The sequence below is a fragment of the Pezoporus occidentalis genome, unplaced genomic scaffold (genome assembly GCF_034315485.1).
Source record: "Pezoporus occidentalis ecotype Australia unplaced genomic scaffold, CSIRO_AGI_Poc_V1 ctg26, whole genome shotgun sequence".
Taxonomy (NCBI): Eukaryota; Metazoa; Chordata; class Aves; order Psittaciformes; family Psittacidae; genus Pezoporus; species Pezoporus occidentalis.
This window is the reverse complement of record NW_026914502.1, coordinates 4,335,450-4,350,046: the sequence shown is the minus strand read 5'-3', so window position 1 is coordinate 4,350,046 and position 14,597 is coordinate 4,335,450. Positions and strand designations below refer to the sequence as shown.

Sequence of the window (14,597 nt, the reverse complement as noted above, 5' to 3'; positions counted from 1 at the left end):
CTCTGCCTCATGCAAAACCATTGGAAGAGCTGAATTTGAAAGAGATTATGTTTGTATCTTTACTGATACTTAAAAGATTGTTACTGTGAGGCTGATGCTCATTATCAATGTGAGTATATACATAAAGGCTCCTTCCATCCTGAAAGAGCATCTGTTACTGGTCCAGGAATGGGGGAAGCTTGCTGGTGCAACTGCTTTCTGCTCTTGTAAGCAAGAATGTCACAGTCCTGTGTTGGCATAGGCACCAGGTCCACATCCAGCAGCTGCTGTTTAAAACACCTTTCACTACATAGAGGCTAAAGAATATTGATATAGACAAAGATAACTTGAGAAAACATGCAGAATGAACAAGGGGTGTAAGTGGAAAGGATTTTCCATCTTGTTTAGGCCTCCTATTTAAAAGTCTTTGTAATATACTCCTAAAAGGATAGATTAAAACACACTTTCATTGATTTCTGTTCCTGCTGCTGAATACGATTTCCATTTTATGACAGTAGAGAACTATGTTCATAAAATTGACTTTCCACAAAACCAGTTCTGCAATAGGTTTAGTTTATGGAGAAGGGAAAGGGTGCACAAAGCTCAAGCTGATTTTGTGAAGTGTAGTCCATTGAATGTACTCCACCTCTTTTTTAAAAGCAAAAAATCCATGCCAAAATATAGCTTATCTATACTGCACTAAAACACACACACTTCCTCATTGTTACATGCAAGTGGCAATTTCTCTCATGCTTCCCAGAAAGTGTTCAGTAGTGCAGAAAACCAACAAGATCTCCTGTTACGAAGACTTCATTATCGCATTTTCCAGTGATGGTACCAATGCATCACAAAAGAATGTCATAATTAACAACTAAACTGATGTCAGCAGCATAAAAATGAATGAAGAACACACTGATGCAGAATGCATTCATTTTGTGTTTATTACCTTACTAATTTGTAAAACCATTAAAATGTTTATAGATGTCTTTGTTAATATGTGAACTCACAAGGTGATTCTGTACTAACAACAGCAAATACAAATAAATATCATGAAATTAATAACTAGAATGAGGAAAACAGCTTTTAAAATCTGGGATGATTTATCTTCCCAGTCTTAAATAAGTAATTAAAGAGAAAACCTGACTATTTTTACTTGTGCATTTTATTTTTGTTAATGATGGCACAAATTGAATTAAACATAGTGTAAGGAGAAATGGATAATTATTCAAAGGCAATTAAAGTTTCTGAAGGCTGTTTAGTAATTATGATTATTTTCTTTGGAAAATGAGAATGCCATTTATTTCTAATGTATGCTATGTAATTAAGCCCATATGTGATTTTCTTTCTCTTACCAACCACTTCCAACGGGAATTGTTTTTTTCAAATGACTAGCAGGAGAGAATGCAGTTGTGTGCAGTGAGACACTCCCGTACGTAAAGAATTTCTTAGGTTTAATTCAGCGTGACTTCAGTATGTTTCCTAGTTGATTTTTACTTCAGGACTTTTGACATTGCCTATGTCGTGTTAGACACACGACACAGTCACGTCTCCTGTGACTTCTGCTTGTCTCAGCCCCTCTGTTCCTCTCTGAATTCTCTGAATTCAGGATATCCCTCAGGTTTTGTAGAGCTATTCTGTTGTGCATCTAATCATGGTTCCATAAAGCTGGGCTCCATGAAATCTTGCTTGTGAAGAGATTGAAAGACTGCTGTGCAAACCCTCCAAGCCTTTGTTCTGAGCTGCCTCTGTAGCCAGATAAGCAAAGGGGCAAGAGAAGATACAAGGAATGAAGAAAATTGCCTTTCAAAATAAGGCTTGATGTTTCAGCTGACAGAGAACTCGAACACTGCCCTCTGCACACGTTGGTTTTCCCCTTCTCTTCAGGTGTTTCTAGCCTAGTCCTTTCCTAGCTTATAGAAGGAGTTTTGTGTGCAAAATGAAGTAGAGCTTGACTTCAGAAGGAGGGATCACTATGGTGTGTCCTCTGAGGCCTATGGAAATCTGTCTTCAAAATGCACTCATTGTATCAGCGTGCTTTGGCTTACATTGTACCCTTTTATCACTTATCGAAGCCTTTTGTATGGTCAGTGCACAGAGTAACTCTTAACACTGCACTGGCTTTTTCTTGTGCCTCTTAATGCAGCCGCAGAAGGGATGGTCGGTGATAAAGGTTCTCTCCCAGTTGCACATGGCTCAGCCATTAGCAACAGGTTGCTCCCATGCGAAGTCCCATCTGGTAAGTGCTACTACCCAGTGCTTTCCAAAAGTGTCAGGAGAGCAGCAACAGGAAACCTAGCATGCAGCTGCATTGCCCAGGAGCAAATCAGTAGGGTAAAAGGAAGATTTTTCCTAGAGTGAGCAATGAGAGCATATATGTATGTGCAGTGGGCAGCCGCAACTGTTGCAGCTCTTTGTGTTGGTGGGCAGAAGCCATGCAGCCAGGTGTGGGGGTAATGACCTGGAAACAGTGGGTAGAAGCAGATTATGGGTGTTTCATGGCTTGTTGAGCTTCCCTTTGCTAAACGACAAATAGGAAGCCATAAACCACAGGAATAAAGATGGCTGGACACAAATTAATGCTGCATTCCATGATTTACTGCATTCTTTGTTGTATTTTACATATTTATTACTCTTAATGACTGTAGCTTTGTGAAGTGGGGCCTTCGGCTTAATAGTTCTGAAATGCTACACATGGCCAGATAGCAGTGCTGCTAATAAAGTCCATAGCATATTTTTTCTGTATAAAATGTACAGTAACATGAACAATTAATGGCTAAAAATAAATGTTTATCATCCTGAGTGTTTAAACAATATTGAAGTAAAACGCAAGGCTGTGCAGTATTTGTGCACCCTATACAAATATCCTAAATCAGTTATTAAATGGCTATATGCTGCTTTATTTGCATGTCTGTTAAATACTGCTAAACCTCTGCAAAAAAAAAAATTGCTTGTTAGTACTACTGATGCCTATATATTTCACCAGATTTCTGGATTTCATCACAAGGACGTGCTCTGGAAATAGAATTTGACACATGTAAAATTAATTTGAAACAAAAATTAGCTTCCTGAAGCAGTTAAATATGAACATAAAGAGTGTTGATTTTATCCTTATTTGGTTGGGATCTGAACAGATTGTCCTGAAGATACAGGTACCTGCGTTTAACTTGTTGCCTGGTGTATCACATCAGAGTTCAGCATTTTAAAGTTATTTGTTGGTTTGTATGCCAACCTTTTCCAATTTAGGCACCTATAATTAAGGAAATCAATATTTAAGCTCCTAAACAAAACCAGACTTGACCTCATAGAGCAGCAGAGAGTTAGTGGCTCCCTTCAGGGTTTGATGGTCTCAGCAGTTCTTGATAATCATGCTCTCCTTGTTTGGATGCCTGAAGTCGGTTACTTTATATATACTGATTCAGAAATAGGAAATGATGATTTGCCACAGTGAGATTCTCAGTGAAGCTGGATTAATCAAGGACTAAATAGATTACTACTGTAAAAGGAAATTGCTTTTTTTTCCCAAACATCTGAGGAGGAAATTTTAGCTAGCTTGCTCGAAGACTCTTCTCTAATCAGCTTGAATGTTATCATCAGAACATAAGAAAAAATAATGATTCTCTCTATTCTGATGTCTAGATTCAGGTCAGTCTTGTCTCAGCCAGTGTTTTGTGGGAGAAAATACCTATATTTGAATGGTATGCATTGTAGAACTAACTGCTTTTTAATAATGAGCTTAAATGGAATCTAAGAAATAGTCTATGATTCATAAATGAAGGCTGAGGAAGAATCATAAAGAATATATATCTTGTCTTACAATTAACAGTGGTGCCATTTTTTTGTCATTTCATCCCCAGTTAATTCATTCTATGATTAAATCCATATCATGCACAAAAGGCATCACAAGATGTTATTTGTCCCACTGGCACAAGAAAATGGATTTTGCCATTGATTGTGTCAGTTATTGATAGCGTATATCAATTGTGCTGCCTACCATGGGGAGCCAATGGGGTTCCTCTGGAAAAGAGACAACCTCCTGAGGTCTTCATTACTTCTGATTGCATGCTTGCTTTTCGGGTTGGAGCACTGCAGCTTTGTGTCATGATGCCAATAAGAAATAAGGCAAGGTGGGAAAATATTCCTGATCCTACAAGCCACGCAGCATTCTTCATGTGCAGTGGGCCAGCCATGCATAACATGTGGATGGCAGATCACAGAGACAGAAGAGTTCGTCAGAAACTTGAGGAGCATCCTCAGGGATCTTTCAGCTCTAATGTGGAGCTGGGCCAGGCCAAGAAAGCAGCAAATATATCTGTAAGAGTTATGATGGCACCTAGCCTGCTCGTCAGCTACGGACTGGCCTCCTGAGTGCAGGAGAATAGGAAGGCAGCTCTTTCCATTTACTCAAAGGTACCACTTCTTGAAATTCACAAAGGCTGTATAAAGTGAATAGGAATGCTTCTTTATTACTGTGTAAGAAAAACCATGAAATAGTCCTGGTGATGAATCAAAAAAAACCAGAATCATAACAGTTAGGGTTGGAAAGGACCTTAAGATCATCTAGTTCCAACCCCCTGCCAGGGGCAGGGACACCTCGCACTGGAACATGCTGCATATTTTGTAACTTCCTTTCCAAAGTGCAAAGTGTATTTGAAGTTGTGCAGGTGTAGTACTGTTTAGGTCACATACGTAGTGTAGCATACATTTTCAGGGAAAATTGTGTAAAATTGTGACATCAGTGATCATGAAAGTTTGCTAGTGTTTTTATCATCCGGTACATGAAACCCTGCTCTAATTGCTTAAAGGGAATAATGCCCTCATGTTTATTGTAATAGTTTCTAAGCCAGCAAGTAAGAACCTTATACTGTAGTCTATAGAGATACAGGCTCATTACTGGGTGATCTTGTGAGGACAAATGAAGTGTTTGCTCTTAAAACTCAGCCAGATAGCCTTTGTCTAGCTTGAAAGCCACTCCTGCACACAGTGAAATCCATTTCTTTTTTGATCATCTTTAGATGAAAGTAGACAACAGGCTACTACCTTCAGCCTACTTTATTCAGCGGAAGGCCTGGTATATCTTATGTGATTCAATCTTGCTATGATGAAAGGAAGACCAGTCTTGCAAAACTGGTCAGATTGTGCTGAAAAATAGTATCTTTCTGTTCACTGATTATTTGCGATCCCTGATTCCGTGCCAAATTCACGTTCTTTCTAGCAGTCAGCACTTCATGCTTAAAGTTGCATTTGAAAGCAGTCTGCTTTTTTGTGTTTCATAAATTACAGCAAATTGTCTGAATTGTGTATATTGTTAGCTCCCCATTTTAGGAGCGATGATAGGAATAATAGGTCACTGGCTTTGACTGTGTCCTTTTGTCTTACATAGTCAGAAATAAGCGTAAAATACACTGAATTTGGTATGTGGGGGCAAGTGGGTTCCCAGTTGCTTCTCCCACTGCCTCAGAACAAAGCAGAGGGAGAGAAGGAGAGTTACAGACCTGCATGAGAAAGGGGAAGTGTTTTTCTTTCAGGATTGGTATGGCATAATATTTGCTTTAGGCAGATGAAGTACTTGAAACTGCCTCTGGGCTGGACTTTACAAATGTACTCAGGTGCTTTTGTAGCTGATAGGAAGGCAGTTATATTCTTAAACATTTGCTGAATTTTGGGTTATGAGTATGTTCCCTCACTTCTAATATCTTTGCTAAGAGGCAAAGAGGTAGCAACTTGGTTTTGGAAGGAGAGAGTGGCCAGGAGTCATTAAATATCTCTGAGTTTGTTTAATCTATTCAGCTCCTTTACCTAAACTGAGTGCGAATGCTCCAGCAGTAGAACCGGTGTCTGAACTGCACAGTGGGTTCTCTCCTGATGGGTTCCTGTGGAGATGCAGCCACCTTCTGAATTTAGATAAAGGTGCAGGAATGCGAAATGATGAAGGCATCATTAAAAGGCTGAAAAGCTGTAAAATGTTCCATTGTTTAAGCAAGGACTTTTCTTAGTACCTAGTAAGTACTGAGTATAATGTTTCACATTATAATTCAGTTCAGAAACATTATCTTTCATCTGATCACATACTTATAGATGATGGGGATTTTTTACCTTGCAGGTGATGTTCCTAATCGCTGCGGGCGATTGTCCTAATCGCAAGGTAAGTTTTCAGCATCTGCAGTAGCTCTAATAGGCTCCCCTCTCCCATCTTTTTAATCTTCAAATTTGTCCTCAAAAAGTAATTTTTTCTTCCCCTTTCTTCTTTCAAGATTTTCCAGAAACAAAATTTGAGTAATTTATCCCTGCATGCAGTCTAACAAAACATTTACAAAATGTTATTACCTGCAATGATACACTAATAATCACATTTACTTTGCACCTTTTAAACAGCAATACATTATGCGATTATATTTTCTAAAAGGTATGTGTGTGTATGTATCAGCACAAATTATACAGTATTATTATTGCTCTCCAAGCAGGCAACAGTCCATCAAGCGTTATGTTAGCCTACATTTACTGTTATCCGTGGCAAAGAGAAAGCTGGGGCTGGCATTTTTAAGATACCATGGTGGTTGTGTTCTGGTGCTGGCAGCACAGAAAAGCTACCATAGATTGTTTTCCACTCCTTTATTGGCTAAGGCCATGAGAAGAGTAGTTAATTCCTAATCTGTTATATCATGGGTGGTTTCTTAATTACCCTTTTCTGAAACCATTCTGAAGGGGAGATGGTCTTATTACCATGATGAAAAATGGTGTTTGTTGCTTTTAAATTCTCCAAAACCCAGCTTCATTTAATAAAGAGAACAGTGGGGGGTTTTCCCCTCTAAACCTCTTCTCTCTGCATATGCTGCGTATCTCTTGCCTTGGAGCTTGTGTGAGTTGGCTGAAAAGAAAGCTGAAAATTCCTGTAAGCTCTGTTTTCTTTCTCACTGCCAATCTTGCAGCTAAGTAGGTTCTCCCTGCTGCCTGCCTACACAATAGAGACTTACTGTGTTCAGAAAGGAGAATGACATACAGGGTCTTTTCTCCCTCTTGTACGTGTTACTGCTCTAACCTTTCTATCAGGGCTTGGTTAAGGCTTAAAGCATTTAATATCGAAAACACTGATTCAAGTTACCAGTGGCAAACCAGGGAAGGGTATACCAAACGTTTCTGGTGCTTGGGATTTAATTTTCTGCGCTTGGAACCATGAGTCAAATAACTGACAAGCCATATTTCTGTAAAGGGAAGAAAGAAAATTGTGTGAGGCAAATAAAGAGTAACAGTTAGTATTTGTAAAGATTAAATTAAACAATTACATGTTTTTTCCTTTGGTGACCAGCTGTTTTTGTTGGATTTCTGCAGTAACTTACAGTTCAAAGTTTTTTAAGACTTGCTGAGTGCCAAGGTCTGGCTTGTTCCTGATAACCCCACTTCATTGACTGCTCCCGTCGCCTGCTTCTGTCTATGCTGACCACGCTTTGCAGGGGTCCTCACTCTGCTGGATGTTTTTCCATGTTAGCCTCTCTGTGTTCATCCCTTGGTCCGTTAGCCATCTTCATTAGCCCTGTGTCGTGCTGCTCCTGGTGCCTTGGCCATACCAGTTAACTGAGAGAGATTTGCTGACAGCTATCTCATCTCATCTCATCTCTTGGAAGCATGCATGCAAGGGAGAGGTGTGTATAGTAATTTTTCTCATAGGAGACTTTTAAGCATCTCATTCTGTCTGGCACACACACGAGATGCATACTCAAAGCTTTACATCTTGCACCCCCCTTTAGTCTTTAGAATGGTGTCTCTCACCTGTTTGAGGCAAAAGCATCCACTTGCTTCAGGCATAATTGATTGTTTTTAGCTTTGTACACCAGTTCAAGTACGTGCTTCTCTTTCTGCATGTAAGAAGAGATGACATTTGAGAGGTAAAGAGTACACAGTTGATGTCATTCAAGTATCTTTATACTTGAAAGACATGTTACAAATCCATCATATCTTCCCAGATTAAATGCTACAGCAACCTGGTGTAGCAGGTGTCCCTGCCTGTGGCAGTGGGGTTGGAACTTAGATGATCTTTAAGGTCAGTTCCAATGCAAACCATTCTATGATTCCATGATTCTGCAACACAGTATGGTTACTTGTGCTCAGTCTTAAAAAAATATTCCTGAATTCTTGCATATTGTACATTGGACATAAAATTTCTTTTCATTGCAGAACATACACCGTTCTGTGTCTTTAATGAGTTTTCTTTACTGGTGTGTCCAGCCCAGTGAAACGGAGAGTTTGTGGCATGTCAAAGCTCCTAAGGCAAAGACACAGATTTAGCATATAGAATCCAACTATTTTTTTTTTTGTGGACAGGAGGAAGCCAGTTGTAAAACAAAATTAATTTCACTACTTTCCAGTGTTAGTATTTTTATTAAGTGTCATTTGACCTTTACAGTCTGTAAGTCTGAGATTTGCTTTAGTTTGACCGCAACCATATATTAAAGACCTTTCTCTTTAAGGTATTGATAGATACATAAAATCAAAGGCCAGATTTTTCTCCTGGGAATGTCATCTGTAGTAGATCTCCTATGAAAGTATTTACTTGGCATTTCGTAGATTTTAAGGGCAGGCAGGAGCATGCTGATTATTAACTCTAACTTCCTGCATTAGCTACACTAAGTACCTCATCCAGTTAATTTATGCTGCAAAACTGCAGCTTGCATTTAAAGCTACAGATACAAGTATTCTAAATGACACTTACTTTGACTTAGACATTTTAGGTAACAGAAAATCCACTGAGTAAGTAGGTCTGGTTAATTGTTGCAGTGCGTGTTACTGCACTTGACATTGGAATGTGAAGGGTGTTATGAGTCTTGTTTATTTTGCTTTTTCTTTCCTAGTTTAAGAATCTGAATTCATTGGCACTTTACTGCTTTCAAAGTTCAGCACTAGTTGCCATGTAGTTAAAAAACTTCGTGGTAGTTGTTTTGGAGGTTATTATCTTGCAGTCAGGCACAAACTGAAGTAAAATTAGTTTTCCCCAAGCAAGCAAGCAGGCACACAGCATTTACACATCTGTAGGATATCCTTCTTTCTCTTTTCCCATGAATGTTTCCACTTCCCCACTCATTTTAATCCAGTTCGTGTTTTTTTCACACTTCCCTGGACTTTGAGGTATTTATTCAAAAGCTTTCTCTGTCAGTTCAGTGGAAATGGGAAGAGAAAGAGTGACTCTTGTAGGAATACTTATGCAAAATACTTGTCTTGTTCACACTGGACAAGTACATAGGCTGGTTTTGCATTGGAAAAATAGGAAAATGTAACATGCAAGTTCATTTCACACGTCTGATGAAGCTGCAGATTGGGTGAGTGTTACAAGGGGGTATTTTCTGTTATGGTACGTTGTTTCTCCTACCTCTATAAACAGGTATTGGTTCATCCCTTTTAGGCATTTTACATATCTGCCTACAGGAGAAAGAAGCAGGAAAATCTTACTACAGAAGCTGAAGTACTGATATAGTAGGGTGTTTTTTAAACTGACATAATTGTCATGGTTTGTGCGCATCCAGCAGCTAGGCACCGTACAGCTACTCACTCACTTCCCCCACTTCCCAGTGGGATGGGGAAAAGAATTGGGTAAAATCCATGAGTTGAGATTAAGAACAGTTTAATAATTGAAATATAATAATAATAATAATAATAATAATAATAATAATAATAATGGAATGAGAAAGAGAAAGAAATAAACTGTACCCTCCAAAACCCCCCAGGTGATGCACAGTACAATTGCTCACTACCTGCTGACCAATACTCAGCCTGACCTGAGCAGCAATTGGTCCCTTCCACTTAACTCCCCCCAGTTTCTATTTCTGTACTGGGCATGACGTGCTGTGGTATGGAATACTCCTTTGGCTAGTTTGGGTCAGGTGTCCTGTCTCTGCTACCTGCAGGCTTCTTGTGCCCCTCCTCACTTGCAGAACATGAGACTGAAAAGTCCTGGATCAAGGCAAGTGCTACTGAGCAACAACTAAACCATCAGTGTGTTATCAGCATTGTTCTCTGACTAAAGCCAAAACACAGCACTGTACCAGCTACTGGGGAGAAAGTTACTCTATCGCAGCCGAAACCAGGATAATAATGCAAAGGAAAAACAGAACAGTGAAAAAATTGGAATTTGGAAACTTAAACATCATAACACAGAGTATCTGAACAATGAGTAATGATACTGCTCTTCTGCATCCTGATTTAGGAGTTTTAAGTCACAAGATGAGAAAGTTGATCCTTAAGTCTCATCTAGGCTTTATTCAGGTAAAATTTCATCATTAGCTTTTCTTAAGGGTTTTACTTGTTACCGACTTTCCTTTATTGAAGTAGGATGTACATGTTTTAAATTCAGGTAAAATTACAGTAGACAGTGTTCTTACTGGAAGGTAGTCATCCAGCAGTTGGTGTATTCTAAAGAAATCTTGAAGAAAAGCTATACAACCACACTTTTTTGCTCATCACTTAACGATAGTATTCTCAGTTAGTCGAATAGTGGCATAATCAATCAAATCAGTGCTCTTCCTCCATATTAATAATCTGGGTAACTTGATGACAAAAACACTAGAACAAGAGAGTCAGAATACTTTCCGCAGTTACGTGCTTTTACCCTCTGTTACCTTGTGTATGTTAGCTATAATGGTAGTATTTATACAGAACGAAGTTCACCTGAGTAGTATCACTACATGGTGATTAATAAGTCAGTTTGGGCATCTATAACTACAGTGGATCCTGAACATATCAGTAGAAATACAGCAAACATTGATGAGCAGATCTGAGAGAGGGAGAGAGAAATCCATTGTCTGATCACATTGGCAGAAAGGTGGTACAAGCTGCATTTTCCAGAGATGCCACATTTCAGCACAGGATTTAAAAGACAAGAAGTGGACAGTACTTACAACACATTTCTTTCTGACAGTTACCAGCAGGTCCCTTTTGGCTTGTAAATCCCATTTAACAGCGATTCATTCCATGTGGTGTTATCTCACATCCTGGATCAGCTGCTGCCTGTTCTGTTTCAGTGCTGTAAGCGTCATGTCATAACATAAGCAAAGAAGCCTCAAACTCCCAGCAGGACTTCTTTTTGGAAACAAATGTGTCAGCTGGGTTCTGGTAATCTGATGTTTCCTTGTGTATTTTCTAAAGTTCTTTTTTATATATATATATTTATATCTATATATATTCAGTAACTATTTTAACAGCATAGTAGTTTTAATCTTACATTTTACTCATACTTACAGTTTTCCTTTTAGCATTTCTCTACAGGTTAGCAATTTATCTTCTCCTGTATAAATGGTACACTTTTATTTAGTTTTCTTATGTTCCATGTGTATTTATTCCTGTCTTTGGTGCATTACCATGAATGTCTCAGTAAGATCTTCTGTTTGACATCTTTCTGTGCCAGAAATCCTCACTTCATTTCTTACACTGGTATAAACCTAACTAAATTTTCTTCTCTGTGTGCTGAAGGGAGTTTTCTTTTGTGTTTGTTGAGTGCTTAGTGCAATGAGGCTGCTGGTTTTTACAAGGTAATAAATAATTAGGAGCAAAAAGCACCTAGTATCTGTTCTAGCTGCTCTTTCATTGCATCCAAGAGCTATAAACCACTTCACGTATTCTCATCTTATCTAAAAACCATATTAAGGAAGCGTTTTTCTTGCCTGTATTGTTGGAACGTTTGTCCTCATTTACAGGCTGAATTTACCCCTTAAGTTCTTTTGGTGGACCTGTTTTTAATACAGTCTTCAAAGTCCTGGAGAGTCCCTTCTAGAACCAAGGCAAATGTAAGATAACTGTCTCTGATTCTTCCTGCTTCTGAACTAAGTGTGCAACTGTGTTGTTTCTGAATAATGTTAGCCTAAGCGTTATGCTTCTCTCTCCCTGCAAAATCATGTACAAAAACAATATAAGCACACATTTTGTCCTTCATAAAATGTCAATTGGGAGAACTTATGTTAGGGACTAATTGAATGTAAAAGCTCATTCCTGTTGGCTACTGATACGAGTGTTCAGGGTTTAACTTGAAAGTTTCACCACAAAGATGAGTTAATGGGTTAAAAGCTATGAAGCCATGTAGGTCTAGATATACCATTTTCAGAATGTGTTGCTTATCCAGTTTGTGCTCAGCACTTCATGACCTGCAGTGCCTTTTCATTTCAAATGATAGTAGTAATGGGTATTATTTTCCCTGCTGTATTTACACACTATATTGACAGCAAAAAGGACCTGAAGGATTCATTAATTAAAAATTATCCCTCATTATCCCAAGCACTTTTGTTTAGAAATGTTCCTAGGGTGTCCTTTGGAAGCTGTGGTTCACATCTTCCCTGTCTCACTCTCCTACAAAGGCAGGCAAGTGGATAAGACAATACTGCACGTCTCACCTTGCAAGTGGCAAAGGTGTTATACCATTGAAATCCCTAACATAGATGCTATCTGGAAGTTAACATCATGTGTCCAGCCTGCATGAGGCAGAACAGGAATGTGAAGGAAATCAGTGAAGTTTTGTGATAAATTATTATTGATTTTACAGCTTTCACTAAAACACATGTATGTTTTGGGCTTTTTGCCCAAAAGAGCAGAAGGCTGCTCCTATCCAGTAAAGTCTCCTTTCATAGTCACTTTCAACTGAAGTTAGGAAGCTTCCACACTGAGTATGAAAAGTCTGCATTGAATCTGGTACAAAAAGCTACAACAGAGTGGAGGAGAGTAGGATAGATATAAGGGAATTGGTCAGAAGGAACGATGAAAGGAGTAAATACATCGTTCCCTTGGAATTTGGCATTCTTAATTGCCCAACAAGCTAACGGGTAGCTTGACAGGACATTTCATAGAGGTTTCCAGACCAAGTACAGCTAGCTGATAGTGAAATCACTGGAAAAAGAGAGGGTGTTCTCGGGAGGCCAGACCTGGACTCCTGTCCACATTATTTTGTCATGGTGCTTTTCTGTCTCAGCAGGTTGCCTCACTACTTTTTGGGTGCATATGCACTGGTATCTCCCAAAACAAATGACATGAAATGAATTGATTACTAGATGTAATGTGTTAACATTAAGACCAGTGTGTTTTTAAGCAAGACAGCTTCTTGAACTGAGGTTTTAAAAGCAATTCCACAACCCTTGGAATTCAAGTGACAGACCAAGATAGAGAAGACATCACTTTTTCATTTTGCATTGCACTTGTAGGTTCAACTGACTGCAGCTGTGGTATTTTAGGAAATGTCAAAGTGACACATTACCAGTCAGATACTTGCAGACAAGACATTTTAAGTGTGGGAACAGCACACCTACCCAAATCCATGAAGACAGTTCTCATATCACAGAGAAACTTAGGTCTCCTTCATCTGAAACAATCCCTTCCCTAAACTGCATTCTTACTGAAAAAAGTCGAAGGACCTGTGATTCTCCCTCATCCTCCTATGTCTAAAAATGTTCTCTTTACAGAACAGAAACTCACACAGAAAAACAGGCTGTTGGATTAGGTGACTAGTCAAATAGTTCAAACAGTGATTTTCAGATAGTCAGCTTCAGTAAATGCTTTGCAGACAATCATCAAGTGAAGCGTTTCGCAGATCATAATCAAAGGTCAAATTCAGAGGCACATTTGTTCAAAAGGAGAGCTTGTTCTTCCTCTGATGACACTAAATGCTAACTAAATTGGAGTGATAACTTGTGAAATACTGAAATAGCACAACTGTGGTTTAGTATCTGAAATATCTGATGAGCATATGATAGTTCTTAAATAATTACATGCTTTAAAAGCAGTTAAATGAAACCAAGAGTTCAGGATATTATAGGTAATATCAATTGCAAATGTGTTTCAAAATCATTAGTTTTTCTTTTTCCCCTATTATTTTCTGTATATGTCTGTTTACTCTAATTCATTGCATGTGGTCAGAGATTTAGTGCCATGCATTTGTAGAAGTAGAACCATAGTTAGCAAGACTCTGTAGACTTTAACAAAAAGAAATTCCCTTTTACACTGCAGAACAGTGAGCTTCTTCCAAGGCTCGCCAGACAACGCAGTTTCAAAACCATGAATTAACCAGGCTAGTGTCTTTAAGCATTTTATTTAGTTTTTCCACAGATCTACTGCTTTTAACCAATTGGTGTTCTGTTTTCAGGAGTCACTTTTATTCTTCCCCGACAGTAATAAGTCGGAAGAAGACATAGAGCCATTCCCAGAAGGTGGAGAGCTGACACGCTTAAACCGTGTGCAGTTTCCCTTAGCTTTTCTAGTAGAGGCAGGAATGGATAGACCCCAGGATGGCTGCATCCAGCTCTGTTCCAGCGCTGCTTAGCCACTGGGTGGTAGCCTGGGGGGCACAGTCTTTGTCCTGTGCCACTTTAAAGACTTGAGCAGTGGATGAAGAAGCCCTCACAGGTTTCTGTGACTGCCTCTCTCTTTACCCAGTGCCAAATGCAAATTTGATAAAGCAAGCGGCTTAGCCCGCTGTGCTACATCACATGGACATAAGTGACCTATAATTTGAATAGCAGAGGTCAGAAATGTGGATACCAAGTTGCCTGGTAAGAAGATGGTTCTATGATATACCTAGCATCTGTGAATAAATACATGTTTTTCCCAGTATACCAAAGCTAATTCATAACAGAACTTTTATGATATCTTAAACG

General features: G+C 38.9%; 1 long non-coding RNA gene across 4 annotated transcripts in view; it reads left to right on the top strand.

The window, feature by feature from the left end:
• LOC134166399 (uncharacterized) overlaps positions 1–14,597 on the top strand; it is a 290,152-nt gene that overhangs the window by 154,780 nt on the left and 120,775 nt on the right. The window lies entirely within an intron of this gene.